Source organism: Pongo pygmaeus, chromosome 1, assembly GCF_028885625.2.
Source record: "Pongo pygmaeus isolate AG05252 chromosome 1, NHGRI_mPonPyg2-v2.0_pri, whole genome shotgun sequence".
Taxonomy (NCBI): Eukaryota; Metazoa; Chordata; class Mammalia; order Primates; family Hominidae; genus Pongo; species Pongo pygmaeus.
Window position 1 is genome coordinate 77510826 of NC_072373.2, and position 22196 is coordinate 77533021.

Sequence of the window (22196 nt, forward strand, 5' to 3'; positions counted from 1 at the left end):
AGTTCCACTTATCTGCTGATGCCACTCTTAGTATATGACAATAAAATCCTTTCATCTGTCACCTATTGCGGGAAGCAAGTATTTATCTCACCCAAAAACAGTGTCAAATGATTAATATGCAAGTTTAAAAGAAAGTAGGGGCAATGAAAGGATAGGGATAAATTGACATTCTTTACCATGTTGGGGACACCCTTTTCCTCTTATTCCAGGAACTTTTATTCAGGATAGGAAACAGCTGAGGTATCCCTAAGCTGATCCTCAGTACATCACAGCCAAAGAAGTTATATTAGAATACATGCTTATCTAAAATCTAGGAAGTTATCAAGCTACATCTCCTAACCCTCTCATCCCAAACTCACAAACCTATCCACTTATTTTCCACCAAGTCCCTGCAATGATTTTTTGAAACATGCAAGTACAAATAATTTTACTTTTTTCTTTCTCTCCTTCCTTGCCTGCCTGCCTTCCTCCCTTCCTTCCTTCCTTCCTTCCTTCCTTCCTTCCTTCCTTTTTCTCCTGCAGTTGGAGCTTTATTAATACCCCTGTGGTAGGCTTTCCATTCACCTAATTGTCATCCAATTATTAGCTTTTACTATTTCAATCTATAAATGTTCTTTTGTCTTTTTGCAGCTTCATTTCCATGGTTTCATGTTAAGGTTTAATCCTTAAGTACTCCGAGCTTTTTCCATTTTTCTCTTGGGCAATTTTAATTTTCAACTATACTGTTGACTCCTAAACCTATATCCCAGCCTCTTTTCAAGTAGTTTCTGGACATATTATTCTATCACTTCCAATTTTACCTGCACAAAATAGAACTCGTTTTCCCCATAAATTAGCTTCTTCACGTGGCTTTCTATATTTGTGTTGATTCTTTCCTATTCTAAGACTTCAGATGAAATAAATAGAAGTTCCATAGAGCTGACCTTTAAAGAACTGGTAGACGTTTTTCCACATATCTGTTAAATATAATGAGAAAAAGAAGAGAGAAAATTTTCTTATAACTCAATAGACAAGTATAAGAAAGTGAATAATAGTTATATAAAATAAAACTAGTATAGATGAATGTCACCATACTTAAAAGTATAACATATGCCAAAAATGGCAAGAAAGAATATAGAAAAAGTCAGAGCATGTATAATATATAATCTTTAATATATAATATTTAATTATGTATATAATCTTTTAAGGCTTAGGCTAAGTAACCACCATCAACCACCCCTTATTATAATACAGTAATTCTCAACCTGGGGCAGACTTCCTCCCAGGGTGAAATTGGCATTGTGTGAACACATTTTTTGCTTGTCACATTGGAGAAGTACTACTGGCATCTAATGAGTAGAGGCCAGGGATGCTGTTTCACGTCCTACAGTGCACAAGAAAGCCCTCCACAACAAAAATTATTTGGCCCAAAAAGTCAAAAGTGCCAAGGTTGAGAAAATCTGCTATAACAGAATCTCCCAATTCAATAAAATCTATAAAGCACTGACCACACACAGGATAACTTGTTTGCCCTGCAGATCCTTGGATTATTCAGCAAGTCACTAGGGCCTAAACTGCATAATGAACATGAGTTCTCCCATTCCTAAAAGGGTGACTAAACCAGAAACTCTGGGCAGCTCAAGTCCCTGCCTTGATAAAGATCAGATACTCTGTTTGCTTATGGTAAAAGAGAACAAGCAGACCTTAGAAAAGGAACCAACCCCTTCTGGCTATCTCGTTTGTTCTTTATCTCATATACAAATCATACTTAAGACACCCAAGAGAACTGCGTTGTCTAAGTTGGTGATATTTCATGAGCAAGCTTTTACGTATTTTGATTTAGTTGAAAAATTACCTGCTCCTTTCACTATTACAAAATGCTGAGATCCTATATGCCTCAGAAGGATCTTAGAGACCCATGACATTTAGATGCTTCCAGAGTAAAAGTCAGTTAAAACAGAAGTTTCCTGGAAATCAGTCAAAGAAAGGTTGGGGAATGGAGAACAGACAAATAGACAATAAAAGAGACTAAATAAGATGGAAAAATGGTGAATGTGGCAATCAGCACTTAACATTTTAACCACATATAAAGTATAAACAGAACTTTTAAAACTGTTTGTCCCCCCCATCATCTTCTTTATATATATAAATACGTGTGTAGAATAGCATATACCTTCTTTATTTAGTTACTACATACCTGAAAAGAGCCTTAACTACTTAGCCAAATCTACCTTAACAGAGCACTGGTAATTTGGCCACTTCAGGAGGTAAAGATAGAAATCAGAAGGAGATAAGACATAGATTGCTTTATTAGTACAGTCTGAGAACTCAGTCTCTTGAGGGCGGGAAGATCACAGAGTGCAATGTTGGCATGCATGGTTCTGTTTTTACTGCAAATAACAAAAGGTAAGATTTCCCTTTTTAAAAATTCTACTTTGTGATCCCAAATTCTGTATTCTATCACTAAATTAACATATGTGTATTTTGAAGATACATGAATTGAATAGGCTCATAATGGAATCAACTAGGGGAAGGGAATGATTACATGTGGGTGACAGAGAAGGAGACATCAAAGATGGTCCAATTTCTAAGAACGTATGTGCCATTATATGAGTAGGAAAGTCAGGAGTTGCAGATTTACAAGTTAAAAAGACTAGTATGGTTTTGGAAGCAAAGTATTGAGGTTCTAGTGGAAGTATCTAGCAAGAATTTACAAGTACAAGATTCAAAATAGGGAGAGAAAGTAGCAACTGAAGCAGCATGTTGGTGATTGTAACTGATGTGTCCTTTAGTACCTCCTGTATAACGCTCTCAGATGAAGCTTTCTAAAACATTATCTTCATCATGTCCTTTCTTTGATGCAAAAATCTCCTACAGGTCTGACATATTTGTGAAATAAAGTCCTGCCTCCTTGGCCTGGCATTCAAAGCTTTCCATAATCAAACCCAATTGATGTAGTTCAAGCTTTATTTCCCAATGTTTTCTTTCATAACTCAACCTGCTCACCAGACCACACTGTTTGTTATGACCTGAAACACCTGTGCCTGCGCTCATGACACTGTTTTTATTTAAGTCATTTGTCTCCCCAAGCAGTGAATAAATTCCTTATTGCAGAGAGGTCATGTGTTTTATTGATATATATCACACAGTGACTTTTTTTGTTACAGAGGCCCAAGAAATAATTTTTTTACTTTTTACTTATTTCTTTGTCTAATCACCTTGAATTACAATTTGCCTTATAATTTAAATTCCTAGGAGTTGCAAGCCCTTAGGATGAGAACGTTTTATGCAATTGACTAGTTAGAGCACCTAGCCAACTATTTCTTTCTCTATAAATTACCAAATTAGCTTTTTAGCATAACATTATTTGACTTATGTCTGAATAGATTTTTGTAGGTTCTAGTTACCCTAAGTAACCTGGAGAAATAAAGTGTTCAATAAATATTTATTGAGCCTTTTTTGTATTAAAGATGCTGAGACAGATATTTGCTCCAGGAAAACTTTAGCGTTGTAGCAGGGAGTCTTAATCTTCTGAACTGCACCCTTTTGGTAGTCTGGTGAAACCCTTTTCAGAATGTTTATAAAGGTATAAAATAAAACACATAGATTACAAAGGAAACCAGTTGTAGGGAAATACAGTTATTAAAATATTACAAAGCAAATTTGTGATCTAATAAGGTGTGCTTTTTCATTAATGCATAAATAACAAGGTCTAACAGCAGGTCTCCTAATGTCAATAATTCCAGAATGGTGATGAGTATAAGAGATATTCCAAGATACCTACAATATGCATAATGTGATATGAAAATATCTGTGATTAATATTGGTGACAAAGTTGTAGATATGGCCAGTACTACCACAGTTTGTTACCTACATTCACAATAAAATCAAATTCTAAGTTTCAGTAGAGGTTAGGAGAATAGAGATATAATTATTATTCCATCCATGGACCTGTGAATTATATACATGGATCCCAACTAAGAAGTCCTGCAAAACAGCAATGTTTTTTAAACTATGGGGTCACAATTCATTAGAGAGTCAAGAAATAAATATTGAGGGAATCCAGCAGCACTTTTTAAAAACTAAAAGACAATAATTTAGAAAATATCAGAGTGTGTCTCAGCAAGGGGAAGTATTTTTGTGGGGCACTCTTATTTCAGTAATATATGTGATGTGTGTATATGTGTGTGTGTGTACTGTTAATATACATATATGCATACTAGGTTGCAATGTAAAATATATGTCTGGGTTTTTGTTTGTTTGTTTTTTTTTTTGTTTGTTTGTTTGTTTTGAGACAGATTCTCGCTCTTTCACCCAGGCTGGAGTGCAGTGGTGCGATCTCGGCTCACTGCAACCTCTGCCTCCCAGGTTCAAGCAGTTCTCCTGCCTCAGCCTCCAGAGTAGCTGGGATTACAGGTACACATCACCACGCCTGGCTAATTTTTGTATTTTTAGTAGAGACGGGGTTTTGCCATGTTGGCCAGGCTGGTCTTGAACTCCTGACCTCAAGTGATCTGCCTGCCTCCACCTCCCAAAGTGCTGGGATTACAGGAGTGAGCCACTATGCCCTGCCAAATATATGTCTTAAAATGAGTTACAGTCAAAATAATGAGAAAACCACTGCTCTAGGGGAAATGAAATACATAAGATGTATGGAATAAATGCCTCAAATAATATGAATTGTGAGTGTCACAAGATTTTAGAGGAAAAGGAAATTACCTTTTTGTGAGGAAATTATCAAAGACTTAAAAGAGGCAGATATAATGTGGTTCTTTAAAAATGAGTATGATTTTCATAGAGATATGAACTGAAGGTATTTCAGGTATAGGGAACAGTAAGCACTAGAATCCAATTCAAAACTATTTTACAACCCCTATATGCCTTCTAATTTTAATTTACTTGACACTTATTTGGTATTCTGTGTTTGAAATAGTGAAGGTGAGCTCTAATCAAATAAAATAAACAGGTATTTTTTAAACACATAAAATACTTCACTATAGGTACTGTGGGGATTTTTTTGAAAAGCATTAGAGATATTATTTTCTATGAAACAAAGTATTCAAGAACATTCAAATAACAAAATGTGGTACAAATACAAAGTGATCAAAGTTCAAGATAATTAAATTGGGGTAAAGATAATATATTCATTGCACACATGCAATTACTTTTACTCGCAAAACCCCATAAAACAACAGCAAAGAGTCTGTTTGTTTGTTAATACCCAGGCTGCAAGGATGGGAGATCAGGTGAGAGGGCCATAAGAAAAAAACCTTGAAGCTGGAAAGCAGATAAGTAAGAAATGCTTCCTAACATGAAGATATGCTGATCTGACAAGCCTAGTTTACCACCTTTAATAATCCTGACATAATTAATAATAGTACCAACTTTTACTTTTGTAGGAGTGGAAATGATGTGATATTTTTACCCATAAGAGTCACGGCTGACACTCCTATAACAAAAGACTGGTTAACAAAAGAGAAGCATAACAAATGTACTTAATCAAAAAGTTTTACTTGACAGAGGAAACTTCAGAAATGAACACACAAAGACCTAGGTAAAACTGTCCATTTTTATGCTTAGATTCAATGAAGAATGGACAGCCATGTAGAAATGTAACTGGACAAAAAGGGTATTATAATGATAGTAGATATTGTCTAATGGTATGATCATGTCTAATGGTTATAAACTGAGAGGGGAAAACCCAACAAGAACTGTCTGTTCAGATTCTTCTTGGCCTCTCTGTGTAGCATTTCTTCCTTCTGGGTATAGGGCATGACCTCTTTTAGAATGATAGTTTTATAATCCACAATCAGACATGGTAGGCCTATAATCTACTATCAGACATGGTAGGTCAGACAACTTGTTTATGGCCAGCTGCTACACAAAAAAGCAAGAGAAGATTAGAGTAATATTTCTGGTTTTATGACTAGCTTTGGGGAAGAAGAGCTCTAGTTTTCATGACCTGCCTCAGGGAAGGAGAGGCAAGAGACAGGAGGGCACAGAGAGACTTTGTTTCTGAGTCCTTCCAATCTCCTTTAGTTCAAAGTACTCAGCATGCCAAGGCTTCCTACTTTAGGGTATCATTTCCTGAGCCCCAGTACTTTCAAATGTGTTTTAGTTTGAACAATAAATAACATGGTCAACCTCAACACAAACAGACATGAGAAAACTGAACCTTAATTTAGCAATGAGAAATGGCAAAATTGATTCAATATGACATGCAGAATCCCCAAAAAGCTCATTCAGGAAATAGCAGCACCAAGTCTAGCTGGCAGTGAGATTAAAGGTATATGTGTTTGGGGCCCAGCACAGTGGCTCACACCTGTAATCCTAGCACTTTGGGGGGCCGAGCTGGGTGGATCACTTGAGGTCAAGAGTTCGAGACCAGCCTGGCCAACATGGTGAAACTCCGTCTCTACTAAAAATATAAAAATTAGCCAGGCATGGTGGCACACACCTGTAGACCCAGCTACTCCAGGGGCTGAGGCACAACAATTGCAGGAGCCCAGGAGGCGGAGGTTGTAATGAGCTGAGATCACACCACTGCACTCCAGCCTGGGCAACAGAGCAAGACCCTGTCTCAATAATAATAATAATATAATAAATAATAAATAAAGGTATGTGTGTTTGGTGCTTGTGGTGGTAGGAGGTGATTGCAAATTAAGAACTATCAGATACCCTCCCCAACTCTACATGGCTAGATGACTGTCCCTACCCCATCCCCAGCAAAAGACTATAGATTTATTATCAGGGGAGAAAAAGATAAAGTCTGGACTTGGGAATGCCAAGCATAGTTTACGACAGGGATACCATGCAAAAAAGTAAGTGCATTTTTGTGACAACTAGAGATTTGAATAAGAACTGGGCATTAAGTGATAAAAATTATTGTTATTTTTTCTTAGATATGACAATACTACATGTGGTTATGTAGGAAATGTTCTTATTTTTGAGGAGATATATGCTGAAATATTTAAGAGTGAAGTCCACGATGACACCCTAGCTTCAAAAGTTTAGAGAGGAAGAGAACAGATATGGCAAACTGTTAACAATTGTTGAATATAGATGGAGGATACAGGGGTAGTTGTTGTGGTATTCTTTCAACTCTTCTGTATGTTTGAAGTTTTTATAATAGCAATTATGTGGGAAGAAATGAATGAGGACACATTTGAAGCTGAGACCTCAGGCGTCTTTCTGCATCAGCAGCCAGTCTCTTTCTCTAGGGAGAGGATTGGAAGAATCTTCTCTGAGAAATATGATAATTCCAAGAGGAAATAAATAAAAGATGACTGATATCTGACTTTTCCCAACCAGTTCACTCTACAGGGAAGATCATAGTCACGCCCTTACCATGTACTCAGAGTATACAGTCAGCATTTTAGTGCTCCGCTCTTAAAAAGGAACAGGTAACTAATGATTACCAGGCATGAGAAAATGCTCTTACATGACAGATGGAGATGAATATTCATAAATAGGAAAACAAAACAAAAAGCAATTTGGAGAATAATAAAAACTATACATTGAAAGAGGAACAAAAAATTCTAACATTGCCAGATACTGCCACCCTAAAATAGGAGCAGGATACTGTAAGAAAGGGACCTGTCGAGAACAGCAGCAATCATCAAAAAAGGTCTTGTAAAGCAAAGCTATGAAAGAAGAAATAAAAAATGCAATAGAAGAATTAGAAAATAAAGAAATCATCAGAAAGTGGCCAAAAAGACAAGAGACTAATCCAGAAGTTCTAGTATACGTACACTAGAAAGAAAAGAGAGAAAACAGAGGTGAGAAAATAAATATTTTTCCAGACGTTTTCTTAGATTTGAAAAATCTAAGTTTCCAAACTGAAACTTATACATCCTAGTCTAAATGCCTAGCACAGTGGGACTGTGCCTCAGTCGACATTAAGGCACATCACTTTGATATTTTGGAAACACTAGAGAAAGAGATCACAGAAGTTTTAGAATTAGGAGAAAAAGATAGATCACACACACAAAGAACCAGGAATCAGAACAATTTCAGACCTCTCATTTACACAGGAAGTCGAAAGATAGTGGAGTAATAATGTCTTTCAAACACTGTAGGAAGATTATTTCCAACCAAGAATTCTATGTTCAACTAAACTATCAATTGTCAGGGGCAATGAAGACATTGTGAGACAAGCAAGACCTCAAGAAATTTACCTGCTGTGGGCCATTTCTCATGAAAGGAGATCTTGCTCTACGAAAACAAGGGAAGAATCCAAAAAAGAGAAAGTCATGTGATACAGGAAACAGGCAATCCAACACAGAGAAAAGAGGTGATGAGAATCCCTGGGGTGATAGTGAACGAAGAACCCAGCATAATAACTGAATATCAGGCATAGGAGGCAGCCTGATTGCAGCAGTAGGAGACACTGGGAGAGAACTCTTCAGGAAAATCACATCAATAGAATACCTACTGCATCTGAGCATATCGAGGGCTAATGTATAGAATTGTGAAAAGTTACTAGAATTAGTGACAAATACTGTCTTAGTCTGTTTGGGCTGCTATAATACCATAAACTGGGTAGATTATAAACAACAGATATTTATTTCTGACAGTTCTGGAGGCTGGGAGGTCTAAGATCAAGGCCCCAGTCTAATATCTCACCACTGTGATGAGAGCCCACTTTCTCACGCATAGACAGCACTTTCTTGCTGTGTCGTTATAGGGTGGAAGGGGTGAAAAGTCTCTCTTGGGCTTGGGCCTCTTTTATAAGGATACTAACCCTACTTATGAGGGCTTTGAGCTCATGATGTAATCACCTCCCAAAGACCCCATCCCCAAATAGTACCACCTTGAAGGGTAAGATTTTGACATATAAATTTGGGGGAACACAAACATTCAGACCTTAGCAGCAAGCACTTAGAAAACTAAGAAAAAACAAAAACAATTTAGAAAACAGAGCTTTGCAGGAAAAGTTCATCTGTGAATGGTATTTACATAATCTTCATAATATATACACTGAAAATTAATCAAAATCATTATGTAAAATCATAATCAGGAAGATGAGGGGATAGGAAAGATTATAAGTCTCTGGTTGGGGTTATTGGTCAGAGAAAAGGAAAAAAGGCAAAATCTCAACTTCCACAGCAGAATGTCAATAATGCCTAAAATTAAAAAATGCAAAAACAGAATAACAACACGTTATTTAGGACATGGAGGTAAATATCAAAATAGTTGGCTAGTAAGAGGTGAAAGCAGTTGCTTTTTAAACAGGGATAAATAGAAGGAGGTGATAGGGAACTGCTGTTTTTCATAACAAATCTTTTTAGAATTATATGGTTCTTGTGTATGCATATAACTGAATTTTTTTTAATTTAAGATGTTATGATTGTCATGATGTTTGTGATTTGTGGCCAAATAAGTCTGTATTTTTTATACCTTTTTCTATTGCATTCATCTATACCTCTATTACTGAATATATGGAGCAAAGAAAATTATTTGTTATAATGTGTAGATTTTGCAATTCTTCCATTCAGTCGCTAGACTTCAAAATCTAAAGAGAATGCAAGAAAATAATATTTGGCTTTTTGAAAAAGAAATAGAGATGTGAAGCAAAGGATGAATATTTTCCTATGGATTGTTTTTCTATTTTAGCATATAAAAGTATACTAGAATGCTCCCTGTAGTACCTGCTTTCAGAACTATTTAATGTACAAAATAAATTCTTTTCCTTGCCTTACATTTTCTTCTTTTCTCTGTTATTTATATGTATATTTTAGAACTATCTATTGATTCTATAAAGTTAAGCATTTACCTGGATAATTAAGGAAAACTTACTTTACCACAGTTATTCTGACATTATCCTGGTTTGAGGCCTGAATTGTAAAGATCATTATATGGATCAAATAATTTCTTCTCTTCATTTTGCACAGGGATGTGATGTGATATTAGAGTGTGTCAGTCTGTAAATGTATCTGCATGAAATGATATTCATGCAGATATTGAGGAGTCTTTGCAGTTTCTTTTGGTTACACAACTTTCATTTAGTTACACTTAAATGAGTCAAACCATTTAATTGAACCTTGGGAAAATCTGTTCCATAAGAGAGCATTAAACATTAATCATTTCACATCACCAAATAATTAATGAAGAGTAACAGTGATGCTTCTAGGAAAGGTTAGTAACTGTTGAGAATAAAGCATTTTTATTTAAAGTTTTTGAAGGTCAGCTCAAAAGCCACTTTCTCCAAAGGGTCTTTCCCTCTTGCAGAGCCCTCCATTGCAATCCCTCCACTCTGTGAACTTGCATAGTATGGATTATCACATTGTAACTTACACTTTAGTTAGTATGTCCTTCCCTGGGAGAGTGGAAACATCTCCACATCACCCACAGACTTAGCATTATCCCTGGCACGAAGGAGGCAATTAACAAAGCCTGACTATGAGAATGATAGTGATGATGATGACAATGATTCAAGAAGTGGGAAATTTAAATTTCTGGAGCACCTTCTAAACACAGAATTAGAGCCTTTATGTGTATTCTTTAATTTAAAACCGAAACTAGAAAAAAAACCCCTACAGGTAAACAATACAATCCTCATTATATTACGTATGAGCTAGAACATTAAAATCTGACTTTTCAGAAACATTTGGCCTTTATTAGGACTGTCAGTAGTTCTAGTCCCATCCTCCAAGATAAAACTGAAAAGAAAATGTATACTCCAAGATGTTTAAAAGAAAAATAAAATGCTTATTATTAAAGAATAGGAATGAGGTTTAAAAAAATATTTTTAATAACTCTAAGTAGAATTTAGAATCCTGGATTAATTTTAAAATAATTTTGGTTAATTTTAAGCATTGTATGTTTTTTGTTTTTTAGAGACAGGGTCTCGCTGTGTTGCACAGGTTGGAGTTCAGTGGCATGATCATGGCTCACTGCAGCCTCCATCTCCTCGGCTCGATTGATCCTCCCACCTTGGCCTCCCAAGTAGCTGGGACTACAGGTGCAAACCACCTTGCCCAGCTAATTTTTAAAATGTTTTTTTGTAGAGATGAGGCTCTCACTATGTTGCCTAGGCTCATCTCGAACTCCTGGGCTCAAGTGATCTGCTCACCTCGGCTCCCCAAAGTTCTGGGATTACAGGCGTGAGCCACCTGCCTGGCCGAATGTTTTTACTTTTATTTTTCCCAGAGCTTACTTACCAGCTTAAAATTTTAATATGATGCATATATTTACATAATTGCAATGAACTCTATCTGCTTTTCAATCAGAGACTTACATTTGCTGGAAATATCTTGATAAATGGGCAGAATATTTTAAATTAATTTTATATTGTATTTATCTGCAATGTTGGCAATGTAGGTACAGTCAATTTGTAAAAGGTACATAAGGCATCTGCTAGGTGTTTTTTTCTTTCTTTTTTTTTTTTTTACTCATGCAAGTATTTCTTTGTGTTTTCATTCTTCTTTGATCAATTGTAATTTCTCCTAAATAGCAATTTACCCAATTTTCCTTAAGATAGAATCTCCCGTAAAAGTATAGTTTCTTCAGCTTACCCTAGAACCTCAGAACTAGCATCTCCAGAAGGACCCTGAAATCTGTACTTAGTAGGTAGCTTTTACTGTCAGATAAGTTTGGAAACTGCTCTAAAACATTCTTTCCCAGGCTCCTAGAGCCATTATTTTTACAAAAGGAAATAAAACATTTCCATTGTACTGTACTCAAAATGTGGTTGCAGAAAAAGTAGGTAAACGTTATTTCTATTCTAATTTCATTCAGTGTTCAAGTTGTATCACCACTCATTAATTGATAGCTCACATTTCCATTTTAGGGTGAAAAAGTAAGATATGTTGTATAATTATTCTGGGAATGATAACATCTGATATTTCAAACAATAATAATATCTGTATAATTATTCTGTGGTGACTCCCTTGCCCCATCAAGTAAACTCTCTGAAGCCAGTTTCTCATTTTTTTTTACCTGTTTCTCACAGGCCCAAAAGAGGTCTATAATAGATTTAAAATACATGTTTATTGAGTTGAAACAAATTAAATTGTGAAGTATTGATAAGGTGGAAAGCAAATGATAATTATATTGGCACTTTTTCATTATGTTATTGCTTAGAGATCATTCTATCTTCCATCTGTCAAGATCCAACTGCTATCACTCAAGATTCCACATGGCAAAGGAAGAGAATACAGAAGCTCTTTCCACCAATCCTCCCTCCCTTAATGAACTCACATTTCTTCTTTCTCTGCTCTTTTTCCAAGCTCACTCTATTGACTCTGTTTTATCCATCCACACCCGAGTAATCGCTTTATATCTGTATTCACAATATAGAGTGAAAACCTCATTGAGGCAGAGATTCTCTCAGCAGAGCTTTCTGGTCTTGGTCAGAACATTAATAAAATAAATAAGCCAGCCCCAGGCTATAAGCTAAGCCATTTCAATAATGAAGGTGGAACCTTTCTTTCTCTACTGGGAAAGTAACTTGAAGCAAATACATGCTATCCTGAAGCAAGGGGTCTTTCTCTGCCATCTAAAATAGCTCTGGGCCTAAAATGCTGTGGTTCATCAGGCCCTACAACATCAAACACTTGTGTAGCAGATACTAAATATTTGTTGAAGAAAAGGAAAATTGGAAAGGAAGGAAAAAAAAGGAAGGAAGATTTTATCATTTTATTAACAGTATTATCTGTAATTTTTAATGTAATATTATACTTTCAATGTTTATTTCAAAGTTCTTTCATCTGAAAACCACAAGTTATCAATAATCATAAGTTTGACGTGTGGCTATGAATATATATAAATATGAATATATAACATGAATATCTTTAGGATTTCATCTGGAAAAAATATTGTAAGGTCTGCAATTTTTCCATTACCTAATCACAAACATGTCTTTGTTATAGAAGCACAATTGGGTCCTCAAATGGCTTTTTCACATTCTTGTTGTTTACAGAGTATGTAATTACTACAGTCTAGGGATATATACGTAAAGTATTAGAAAACAAAGGTAAAAAAGAAATAAAGTAACTTGGGGTTTATTGTGTTGAAGTCTTCGGTGTATGTGCAGACTGCAGGATGACACAGGGACTGTCTGAAACTGTTCTAATATGAAGAAGCTAGAACTTTCAGGAAAAGGCTGGAGAGTTGAAGGGAGAACAGTATAAGCTATTCAGTTTTTTTGTTTCAGTCAAGAGGATACAGCTGGATCCCAAAGTAGCAGCACTTATTAAGTTTAATGCAATTTCCTGAACATGTTGGTATTTTGGGTGTAGAATCTGTATGTGCCTGTTTATGTGTGTAGTGAGTGGTCTCTCCAAATTAAAAAGATGGTTTAAAAATACCAAATTAGAGTTGGAGATGTCTTGGTGCATTTCTAGCATCTATAAGACTAACAACTGTAGGATGAAAGCCAAAGTGGAGTGAGGGATATCTAGCATGTGAGCAGACTAGTGAAAATGTGTTTCTGTAAGACACATGATCAATACTGGAAGGTGACATTTTATTTTCATCACTTTTCTCTATCTATTCTCTCTGTATTCATCACCTCTTCTCCAGACTCTCTCAGCCATGTGTCTGCTTGCCTTCAGCTTCTTCACCAAAACACACACATGCGTACGTGCACAAACACACACACACACTTTTTCAAAGTCTGATAAGTTTTATCGAGAGCATCACATTTGGTTTCAGAGCCAGTATGTTTTCATTATGGAGATTAACTCTCACCTGACACAGGATAAGCGCAACAGGTGTTCAGAGGAGAAAGAGGGATGGAGTAAGCTGAGCTGCTCAAGGAAGGTAAAGGGGGAGATGCACCTAGGACTGGGCCTCAAAATATAGATGCATTTTCACTGGCAGAGGGGGCATGTGTATGTGCCTATTATGTTTAAGGGATGGGGTGGCACTTTCCAGGCAGTGGGAAGGGAATACAAACCAAGACATGTAGACAATGTCCCATTTACTAAAGGAAAAGATAGATGTTCAATTTACCTTGAGACAAGGCTATGTGTGTATGTGTGTGTGTGTATCTGTATGTATACATATATATATTTTATGTATATATACACATATCAGGGGGTTGTAGGAGGCAAAAGTGAAAAAAAAGTGAAAAGGTAGTTTGGGAAAGATTACAGAAGACCTTAAATGCCCTCTTAAGATCACCCACCACCACCACCCCTTCCGACACACACACACACACACACACACACACACACATGCATGTGTGCTACTCTTTCACTTGTCCAAGGATGGAACTTGTCCAAGTTGTTTCTGTTTCCTTCCAGCAAGAAACCAATACAGATTCTCAGCCTTAATCTTGAAAAAAAAAATCACTGAATGAATCTCTCACCTCCTGAAGCCTAACAGATGATTACTGTGCTGGAGAACTAATTTGCCTACTGAATGAATAGCTTATCTTGGAGAAGAAATTGGTCACCAGAGAACCAGGAAACCCAAAAGAACCTTCTGAGGTCATCAGAACATATAGGTATTATTTCTTTAATATTCTCACAACATTAAAAACCTGTCCAGATAAATTGATATAGACAGGGAAAGAGGAAGAATATGACCAAGGAATAGGGAGAGACAAAAAGAGGGGTAATGGAGGGAGCTGGGGCAAGGAGAAGAGGGAGTGAATAAAGAACATGGCAAGCCCTCTAGCTTTGTATTATCATGGAGACCCTCATGAAGCCATTTCTCTGTCTCCCTGCGTATTCTGAGAAAAACAATCTTCGAAGGATTGGTCTATAGTAGAAGGAAGCCTAATGAACAGTGGAAGAGATACTGCTATGTCTTTTTTGTTTTTCGTTGCTTTTGCAGGCAGCAGTAGATATATAGTTTTGTATGTGACATTTTATTTTATTTTATTATTTTATTTAGATGGAGTCTCGCTCTGTCACCCAGGCTGGAGTGCAGTAGCATGATCTCGGCTCACTGCAACCTGTGCCTTCCAGGTTCAAGCTATTATCCTGCCTCAGCCTCCTGAGTAGCTGGGATTACAGGCATGCGCCACCACGCCCGGCTAATTTTTGTATTTTTAGTAGAGATGGGATTTCACCATGTTGGTCAGGCTGGTTTCCAACTCCTGACCTCGTGATCCACCTGCCTCAGCCTCCCAAAGTGCTGGGATTACAGGCATCAGCCACCGCACCCAGCCTTTTTTTTTTTTTTCTTAAAGAAAGGGATTTGTCTATAAATGTAAAAAGCTAAAAGCTGGATTATGATAGGAGCAATGGAGTGATAAAAATAACATATTATAGGAAATAGGGCCTAGTCTCATACCTTCCTGTTGCAGTTGTTTAAGACACTGAAAATACATAATCGGGAAGCAGTCCCTGGGTTCTTCCTTTTGGACCAGAAATGACTGGTGAGAGCCAGGGATAGAGAGAAATAGTTCCTCCTTAGCATATTTGCATTATTATTAGTATATTTGTTTGAACATCCAAGCACTATCAGGGAGTGCATAGAAGGACAAACACTGTGCAGTTGTACTGCCAAGGGCCACAGTCTTACAACATAAACCATAAGATCAGCCACTGCAACTCTTACAAACTGTCATTTATAAGAAGAGACCATGGGAGTCAAAGCGATGCACTCTAACAACAGTGATGTCCCCAGGAAGAGAATACACAAAAAAATGAAATTAAATTTATTATTAGGGAGATGTGTTTAAGGATAGTTGATTTTTCCTGTTTAATAATTCACTTGATACTTCTATTTTAAAGTTAAAAATACCAACATGTGTCCATCCAGTGTTTCCCTAAAATAATTTTGTATTTGCCAAAGGACATTTCATGTGAAGCTGGCAAATAGCATATTGATTAGGACAGGCTGTGTAGAAAGAACACTTATCTTTAGGCCCCATATGGCTACATGATCCTCTGATACTGTCAGTGTGTCCTGGAGCTTCTTCCAAGACACAGCTGTCTTCAAACACATGCTACCTAGGGCTTTTGATGAGTAAATAAAATTCTGGGGGCAGGGAAATAGCCCACACCTATACATCCTGCAATTCAAACCTGCTGTGTTTCAGCTTTCACACCTTTCTGCAACACAGAAAACTTGCTTACGTTACAAAAATCACATGCACACACGTAAGTTGACATGGGAAAGAACAGGTGGTTTTGTGTCATGCCTCATGACTACTGAAATTATGGGTGGCTTTATTATCTATAGTTTCTATGCAGACTACATAATCTTTGTTCATAAAACTAAAATTAACAAAGAAAGAGTATTTTTCTCCCACTGCTCTTTAGTATCTGAATGTCAGTGCTGCTCATTGACTCTGATAAAATGAAGACAGTGCAGTCAGTGGAAGAGACACAAAGTATGGTATCAGAAAAGACCTGAACTAGAATGCCAGAACTCCAGAATCCCATTCACCACTTATGTGACCTTAGGTAAGGTTCTTCATTTCTCTAAGACTCTATTTCTCTAAGGCTCTGTAAAATTGTAATCACCTTATGGGTTCACCTTGCCTGCTGCTTAGACAGAGCCAATTTATCATGACAGGGGAATTGCAATAGAGAAGAGTAATTCATGCAGAGCCGAATGTGCAGAAGACTAGAGTTTTACTATTACTCAAATCAGTCTCCCTGAGCATTCAGGGATCTGAGTTGTTAAGGACAGCTTGGTGGGTGGGGGGAAGCCAGTGGGCCCCCAAATCGGATGAGACAGTTTATCCATCTGGGTGGTGCACTTGATGGAGCCAGTTTATCCATTAAGGGCAGGGTCGGCAAAATATCTCAAGCGTTGGTCTCAGGCTTTACAATAGTGATTTTTATCCCCAGGGGAAATTTGAGAAGGGTTAGAATCTTGTAGCCTCCAGCTGCATGACTCCTAAACCATCATTTCTAATCTTTTGACTAACTTGTTAGTCCTGTAAAGGCACTCTGGTCCCCAGGCAAGAAGGGGGTTTGTTTTGAGAAAGGGCTGTTATTATCTTTGTCTCAAACTATAAAATAAGTTCCTCCCCAAATTAGTTCAGCGTACACCCAGGAATGAACAAGGACAGCTTGGAGGTTAGAAGCAAGATGAAATTGATAAGGTCAGATCTCTTTCACTGTCTCAGTTATAATTTTGCAATGGCAGTTTCAAACTGAGAATAATGAGACTCCTCTGGAGTTGAAGTGAGAATCAAATGAGATAATAGTAGTATCCAGCAAAGTGCCCAGCACCAAGTAGTCATTTAGTAAGTATTGAATCTGGATGTTCACTAAATGTTCAGAATCAGTTGAATGTGAATCTGGATCAAAGGAGTAGAAGAGAACACGAAATGCTTGAAAAACATCCATTAGGACTATTTTTAGTCCTGTAAGCAGTTCAGGTGGTTGAAGAATATGTTTGGTGTGTTGTGTTCTATTAATCTGGAGATCAATAGTAAAGTTCTCTTGTATGACGTTTTCTCAGTAATGAATCTAATCTTTTCAGTATCCCTGGCTAAGATCTGCACATAATAAATTTGAAGTAAATATGATTCTTTTAAGTCTATATTTCGTTCCTTCCTTGTACACATATTTCCAAAATTCTACTTATAATGATAGTGTCCTTACATTCCACTTTACTTCTAAGTATTCACTAATTACTTTTGCAAACTCCTTTCATTAACGAGGAGAAAAATATCCTTAAGCTGTGTGAACTATGACAATACCTTTAGAATATTTAAAGCTGAGAGAGACAAATTAAAAATATGATGTCTACGTTTTAGAATGTCTAAATGTCTATATTCTTCCTCAGGGCTGGACAGGAAGCAAGTCCTCCCTTAAATCAGCCATGAAAGATGAAATGATAGCACAAAAGCTTGTGTCAGCAGACCAGGTGGAGCTGAAGTTTCCTATTCCTCAGCTCACTCACTGTGACTCCGTAGGTGGGGTTCTCACTGAGATCACCGTGAATAATCCAGATGAAGACAGGCCTGTAGCAAGCAGAGTCTTGCTGGCCAAATAAATTTATTATGAGTATTTTCCTAGTACCTTATGTGAAGTAGAGAGAAGCTGACTCTTGAAGATATATCCAGAAATAACCAGAGGTACTACTGAGGATGTACCCAGAAATACCCAGACATACTCTTAAGAATGTACCCAGATATGTGAACACCTAATCACATACTGCTATTTGTTTATGAAAACTAAAATTGGAGAACTAATTACAACCAAAACCAACTCCGATTTTTAACACGATAGTTAGAATAACTTAGCATGGAGATTGGTAAAAGGATCTGTATCTTCTGTCGCTTCTGACTCACAAAGATATGAGTTAATTTTCTAATGCCTTTGTGTTTCACTTTTCGAATCTGTGAAAGAAGTGACTACACTTAGGTAGTAGATTTTTATTATTTGTTTCTGACCATCACCAGTTTTCTTGAGACTGGTCATTCCCTGTGCTTTGTGGGGTTTGGCTTTGTGAGACAAGGCAATCCTTTTTTGCCTAAGCTAGTTCAAGCTGAGCTTCTGACCTTTGGAATCAAATGAGTTCCAATTGACATGCCCTAACTATTCAGAGATGACAGAAGAATATAATTTTTCAGATGAAAGAAGCAACATAATATTTTACATAATAGAGTAATGACAGATAAATTGTTTTTTATTATTTAATCAGTTTCTAGAAAATAACTAGAAATGACAAGCAATGCTTTTGTTGACTTTGCTTGACAGGATGCATAACTCATAAAAGGAATAACCAAATATTTGTTAACAACTGACTTCCTCTGTGAAATCTAAGTTATAAAACTATTTCAAACAACATTATTTCCTAATCATCAAATCCAGTGATTATTTTCTTCCTTTTCTTATGTCTCAAGTTAACTTCCCCAACTGTGTTTGTAATCAGAGCCCTTTTTGGTTCCTTGGGAAATTTTATCCCATCAGTTCCAAGTTCCCATCAATTAGAACTTGTTTTTTTGTGTCTTCAACCTTCATCTCTACTGCTCTCTTCCCATCTGGTCACATGTATTATTTTATCTTTCCTGTCTTAATTTTAAAATGTCACCCTAATAGTGAGACTCCGTCTCAAAAAAAAAAAGTCACCCTAACTTCATTTTCATTGTAAGATAAAGATAAAACAATTTTTTCCTCCGACTCAAATAAACCTCTAAAGAGAAGGAGAGGCACAATAACCTAGTAGTCAAAAGTGTTGCACAAACCTGAATTTGAATTTGAGCTTCATCAGTTCCAGATTATCAGTAATGTAATGTTGTAAATCAACTTGTGTAAGTTACTATTCAGTCTGTGTTGCGATTTGCTCGTCTTTAAGACGGGGATAATATTATACCTGCATGCCAAGTGTTCAGTGGAATACTAGACACACAACTAAACCTCTCCAATAAACACTAGCTGTCATTATCGTCATTATTATTATAACCCCATCTCCATTTCTTTATTAGCTGCCATTTTTCTCTATGTATTGCACTCCATCTTTTCTCCTCTCATTCTTCTTAGCTCAACATTTCTAATTAATAAACCTAACTCCTCAATTTTTCAGCATTACTCTTCAGCATTTGGCCTGGTAAATCACCATCTCCTTTTTTAAATCTCATCCCGTCTTTGACTTTTCTCGTTCTCTTCCTAGCCCTTTAAATTCTTCTCTGTTTCTTGACTAGTTCTATTTTCTTCTTTAATGGGAGCTTTATGCAGTTGATTTATTGGTTCTTTTCCTCTGTGGAGAGCAGGGCCATTGAGTCATTGGATCCAGAACCCAAGTGCTAATGAAGTGTATTGTGCAGGGAAAGGTTTGGACCACGGGGTTCTCACCAAGAAAGCCAGGTCTTGTGTGGTGCCCAAAGATGCAGTGGAGTAAAGGACTATAAGGGGCACTAGAAGAAGGTCAAGGACAAGTCTTCATCCATTCAGTATTCAATATTATCACACTTAGTTTTGGGCCAGATTATAATTAGACACTATAAAGGAAGATTTAAATTTGATAAAGCATTTATCAGAAATTCAACATGCATCTAAATGTTAGCTTTTTATAATCATTAGACTACTATTATAGTATAGTATAGTAATTAGTAACATAATTGCTGCAAAGTGAATACTGTACATAGCTAATTTCTTGAGTCCACATCATGATCTGCCATCCTTCTTTCGTTACAAATTCCCCTGAAGTTGTCCAGCTGTTTCTCTTATTTTCCAGTGTTCTCTCTATAGTTTTATTTCTTCTTCATGTCTCATTGCAACTTTGATTATTGTTTCCTTAAGGATTCTTAAAATCTGAACACGAGAAACTTCACATCTGAGAAAGTGTGAGAATGAGATCCAAGCCATCCCCAAAGCAGGCAAGGAACTCCATTTTTCTGGAAGATCTGTTGTTTAGCTCTGTAGGAAATGAGGCCTGATGCATCTCATCAGGTGATTAGAGTAATTTTTCAGTATTTGTTCAAATATATCTTCTAGTGTTTTGAATTAATCTTGATTAATCTTGATTTGAATTAATCTTGATTCTGATATAATTAACTAATAAAGATCTATAGGTTGGCCATGGTGGCTCATGCCTGTAATCCCAGCACTTTGGAAGGCTGGGACAGGAGGATCACTTGAGTCCAGCAGTTCAAGATCAGCCTGGGTAACATGGGAAATCCTATCTCTACAAAACATAAAAAAGCTAGCCAGGCATGGTGGCATGCACCTGAAGTCCCAGGTACCCAGTTGGGTGAGGGGAGGGAAGGGTGGGCTGAGGTGAGAGGATCATCTGAGCTTGGGAGGCCGAGGCTGTGGTAAGCTGTGATTGTGCCGCTATACTCCAGCCTGGGCAATAGAGTGAGACCGTGTCTCAGAAAAAAAAAAAAAGCTATATTTTTCCATTGTCTGTCTTGTGAACTATTCCTCCCTGACCTCTACTAAGGGGTCATCTCCCTTGTGCAATATTCCTTGAAAACAGGTTTGCCTTTTTTTCTTCTTTTCTTTTTTTTTTTTTTTTTTTTTTTTTGACATGGAGTCTTGCTCTATCGCCCATGCTGGAGTGCAGTGGCATGACCTTAGCTCACTGCAACCTCTGCCTCGTGGGTTCAAGCAATTCTCCTGTCTCAGCCTCCCGAGTAGCTGGGACTACAGGTGCACACTACCACACCCAGCTTTTTTTTTTTTTTTTTTTTTTTTTGTATTTTTAGTAGAGATAAGGTTTCACCATGTTGGCCAGGCTGCTCTCGAACTCCTGACTGCAGGTGATCCACCCGCCTTGGCCTCCCAAAGTGCTGAGATTACAGGCATGAGCCACTGCGCCCGGCCCCTGCTTTTTTCATCTTTGAAGTCCAATATCTTTCATGAGTTAGACACCTAGGCAGAAACAGGGAAATACACTGCAAAGATTCTGATAAAACCTGCTTCTCTTGTAATAACGGCTAACGATCCCCTGACTCAGACTCCCGGGGATTGTTAGCCAATGAAAGCACATAATTTACCTCTTCTTCCTCTTTCCTCACAGCGATTGGCCAGAGCAGTGCAGCCTCCTTCCTATCACTTCCCTCTCTCTGAACATGGTCTCTGTGAAATGGGATTTTGGAAGTGGACCTGCAAGATTGATTACTCGGTACGGAGAAAATGCAGTATCTACATTTTCAGTTCTCGTTGTTTCATTTGATCCTTTATACTATCAAATGAGGCAGGTAGATTAGATATAACCACATTTCATAAACAAAGAAATCTAGAGTTTAAAAAGGTCAAGAGGGTTCTATAAGATTATTCTGATAGTGGCTAAAAAATTTTTCTGATAGTGGCAATTAGGTCTTCAGACTTATATCCAATCACATGCAATTCCCATACTCATGGATTTTTAGGGTATTACTCTACATAGTGTAATAGTAACAATACCCTATTCTAATGAGTATTATGTAACAATATTTACTCTATGTGGTGTCAGTGTGTAACAGTAATGTTTTCCTTTTACAAATGTAAAGTACTTATATATATATGATCTAGTTTTAATTCAGGAATAAATTACTAAGACTCTAAGCCCCCCACTCTAGTCAGGAGGCAATCTTTCTAGTAAGTAGACCTGCTTACCTGATGTATTCATTCTGCACCTCAGAAATTGCCTTGTCATTTTCCTAAAATTTTAGGTGAGCTTCTTTTATTATGAGGAATATATTTGTATCCAAGATTTACAGCAGCAATTTGATCCTCTAAGTAGGCAGCCTCAGTGGTTGGATGTATTCTGATTCAAAATGAATCAAATGATTTTTAAAGTGAAAATCCCCATGTTAAAACCATAAACTTCTCCAGTAGACGATAACTCCCCTTGAGGGTAAATAAATGTCTTAT

General features: G+C 37.0%; 1 pseudogene; it reads left to right on the forward strand.

Moving 5' to 3' along the window:
• The first annotated feature begins 13653 nt into the window (after positions 1 to 13653).
• The window catches only part of LOC129038005 (eukaryotic translation initiation factor 4B-like), a 28907-nt pseudogene continuing 20364 nt past the window's right edge, over positions 13654 to 22196 (forward strand).